This window comes from Vicia villosa, unplaced genomic scaffold (assembly GCF_029867415.1).
Source record: "Vicia villosa cultivar HV-30 ecotype Madison, WI unplaced genomic scaffold, Vvil1.0 ctg.001657F_1_1, whole genome shotgun sequence".
Taxonomy (NCBI): domain Eukaryota; kingdom Viridiplantae; phylum Streptophyta; class Magnoliopsida; order Fabales; family Fabaceae; genus Vicia; species Vicia villosa.
In genome coordinates this window covers 217,539-221,517 of record NW_026705689.1, presented here as the reverse complement: position 1 = coordinate 221,517, position 3,979 = coordinate 217,539, and the positions used below count along the sequence as shown (strand labels likewise).

The window sequence follows — 3,979 nt, the reverse complement described above, 5'->3', positions numbered from 1 at the left end:
ACCCAGGACCGGCCCTATAGTGATATATGGTAACACTACATTATTACGCCCGTTTAAATAACTATAGTGATAGCTCTTTTTCACGCGCCAAAATAAGAACAAGTAATGGATGAAATTATTAGGTTGGTTGAAAATATATATGTTGAAGAAGTCCCACATCGCTTATTTTTGTGAAGGAAAAGAGAATTCAAGACTATATATAGGATTCAAGTTTTTCTTTACAAGATGTACCAATCAAAAGCACTTTAAGATTCTATTTGTCTTTCTTTGTTCTCTTATGATCTTGTATTAGAGTATTATGAGATGTAGTTAAATATTTGTTTTGGAAGGTGTGGGTGTACTGGGGGCCTGGAATATTTAAGCATATATTATGTGTTGTAACAATTTTCACATAGTGTTATTCTCTGGTTGTCTATTTACAACGGCCGTGGTTTTTTCTCCAGTTATAGAATTTTCACGTTAATCTCTTGTTTTTTTATTTTGTTCCTCTTTTTCTTTATGTTTATTATTTTCCAATAGAAATGTCTATTAGAAGTCATATAGATTGTCATTATTTAGAAAGTCACATAGGAATAGTCCAAAGAAAATTTGTTCTACAAGTAGTAACCAAAAAGTGAAAGTCAAAATATCCTCATTTAATCAGACCCTCCTTCCCCACTTTGTTAGGATCCAGGCCAGAGGTTACCAAGGTAACAATAATATTTAGAACATAAATTTGAGCTACTATGTTTTCAAAATCTCATATGTTCGCACTGGCTTGCAGCCAATAGCGAATCTTGCCTAAAATATTAGGGGGGGCGACAAGAATTAACTAAAATATTATAATTGCAATTTACTAAAATTTTATAAAACTCAAATACAATTTTTCCAAATATTCAAAATAACTTCAACACAAAATAAAAATAGAGTATATAAAAGGAGATATCCAACCTCAAATTAAAGTACCGCCTTCCGCTCTTTTAAAGACTTGAATTCATCAATAATTGAATCAGTGCTGAAGTGGTCAACTATTTCTTTTTCAATGTAAAGCATCATATTGTCAGCAAGAAATTCATCCTCCATTTTATTGCGCAATCTTGTCTTGATTATCTTCATTGCTGAGAACGATCTTTCTGTAGTAGCTGTAGAAATCGGAAGAGTACAGATAAGACGGATTAGTCGATCAATCAAATAATATGTATTCGCCTTCCCTGTCTTTTTTAGAGCTTCACACAATTCAGACATAATTGACAAGCGATTTAAATCTGGATGACCAACAACATCAAGATGAAAGTGTTGAAGTTGATATCTCAAACTAATTTTCTCATGCGCACTAAAATCCGTAGGATAGAATTTATTTACAAGAGCACATATATTATTCATATCAAATGCTTTGTAAATATCCTTAGGAACCAAGTTTTTGCTTAGACTTAAAAGCTCCATTGTTTGCTCACAAAACCTATGATTCAATTCCTGTAGTTGTTGATCAATTGTAACACAAAAGAGATTCACTCTAAAATGTTGACCCACTGTGATGTGATCCATTTGATGACGTGCACGACCTTCACACTCTATATAAACAACATTACAATCTGGGGAATCAATATCATGTTCTTCACAAAACAATATCACATCTTTCAATAAATCATCCCACCCATCATCTCTCAACTTTTGAAGTAATGTCTTTGTAGTGGAGAGTAACAGCATAACATTAAGTATATCTTGAGATTTCTGTTGTAAAGCTTGACACAAACAATCTGTAATTCCCATAAACTCTCTCATCATGTGCAAACTTAATGTGAACTCAAATGATTTCATAAACTTATAAGCAGCATTAGCATCCCCACGTGTAGCATAACTTCTTCCATTTTTTTCTAATATCCTTAAGAACCATACAAGTTGGACTGTGAAAATCTATCATACTACGAACAGAAGAGAAATGTGAGCTCCAACGTGTATCTCCGGCTCGTTTCAAAGTGCCAATATGATTTTGTCCTTTACCACTATCAAGCTCACCAATCTCTAGAAAATTTGAAATCTCCTCTAATATGGCATCTTGCAATTCATCATGGCGCTTACTAGAGGAACATACAACATTGACAATAAGAGTCAAGTGTGAAAAAAAATCATGAACAGTAAAAACTTCTCTTGAAGCAGCAACTAAAGCAAGTTGTAATCTATGTGCAAAACAATGTATGTAATAGGCATAAGGACAATCCTTGAGAAATAGTGTCTGCAATCCATTCCACTCCCCTCTCATATTACTAGCACCACCATACCCCTGCCCACGAATATCTGAAACATTTAGACCATGTTGAGAAAGAACATCACAAATTGCATTTTTAAGAGTGATCGCCATAGTGTCTTTAACATGCACAAGCTCAAAAAATAATTCTTGAATACACCCATTTTTATCCACAAACCTCAAGATAATAGCCATTTTCTCCCTCAAAGATTTATCACGCAATTCATCAACAATTATGCAAAATTTAGAATCCCCAATCTCTTCTCGAATATAACCTTTTGCTTTACTGGACATGATATGCAAAATTTCCTTTTGAATTGAATGAGAGGTATAATTTGAATTATATGGAGCATTCTCTAGTACAACATTTGCAAGTTCATCATTGTATGATGCTAAGAGTTTTACCATTTCAATAAAGTTACCTCTATTTTTCTATCCAAGTGATTCATCATGGCCTCTAAAAGAACAAGCTTGAAATGCGAGCCAACGAATATAATCAATAGAGCTCTTGAGATGAAGTCTGTTTTGGATGACTTGGTCGGCACACTGCACATTAAGAACATTTCTGATGTGAATTGATTGATTGAACAAGTCTTGAGAAGATTTCAAAGCTTTATTGTGAGGGGAACAAAGGCTATCTCCAATATGAATAAGAAAATCACATTTCTTTTCGGAATTGACCTTTTTACATGCTTTAAATCCCTTTCTAGTAAAGACGCCAGCTCCGAGATGCACACTTGGTTTTTTACAAAACAAGTAACAAAGTAAACAATAAGCAGCATCATTAGTTGGAGAATACTCTAGCCATGAAGGAAACATTTAAAACCAAGATGCTTGAAATCGTCTTGGATATTTATCTCCATTAAGGGGATACTTTTCTACTTGGCATTGATAGGGACCCCAATTAAGATAAGCTCTTCGAACTTCATCTCTTTGATTTACTGGATATTCTCAAATTTGGAGACGTTTACCGGGATCACATTCTGAACAATTGATATCAAATTCTTCCATGGTGACTTTTTGAATCTTGCGAGGTTGCTCATTTGGTTGAACTTGAATTGTTTGATCACTGAAAGCTCGCTCCTCAAGTGTCAATGTTGAAGCTATACAATTTTCATTTTCATCGGAAATTTTCCTTTTGAAAAATGCATCAATTTTCTTATGTTTGACCATTATATAGCTCCTAAAAAATACACAAATAATCAATCTCACTTTTCAAAATCAATCACACATTCATACTTAAATTAAATATAATAAAATCTAAAAATCAAACTAAAATTTAATTTAGCATTTAAAATATCAAACATTAAATTTATAGTTTATAGATAGAAAACACATCATCACATAAAACCACTTTAGAATTGAAATTATTAAAGTAAATCAGGAAGAAATATTTTGTTTGTTCATGAAAGTAAAAGATAACACAAACTTTAAATGCAAAAGCTTAAAGCCATGAATAAGCCATGAAAAAAGTTGTCACTGTTTGTTCATGAATGAAGAACACTTTATAATAAGAATATCAGTGAACGAACCGTGAATTAAGCTGTCGAAATTGTTGTTGAAGTTGAAGTTGTTATCGAAGTCGAAGATGTTGTCAAAGTCGAAGTAAAAGTCGAAGCCGTAAACAATGACAAAGTCGAAGCTGTTTAAGTGGTTATCGAAGTCGAAGCTGTTTTTGTCGAACTCGAAACCATTGTAACCTTTGAAGCTGTGAATAAACTTTTTTTTTATCGTCGTCGCCATAGAAATAATGGA

General features: G+C 33.0%; 1 pseudogene; it reads right to left on the bottom strand.

Moving 5' to 3' along the window:
* Nucleotides 1-936: 936 nt before the first annotated feature.
* LOC131636175 (uncharacterized) lies at nt 937-3,397 on the bottom strand (annotated as a pseudogene).
* Between the last annotated feature and the right edge of the window lie 582 nt (nt 3,398-3,979).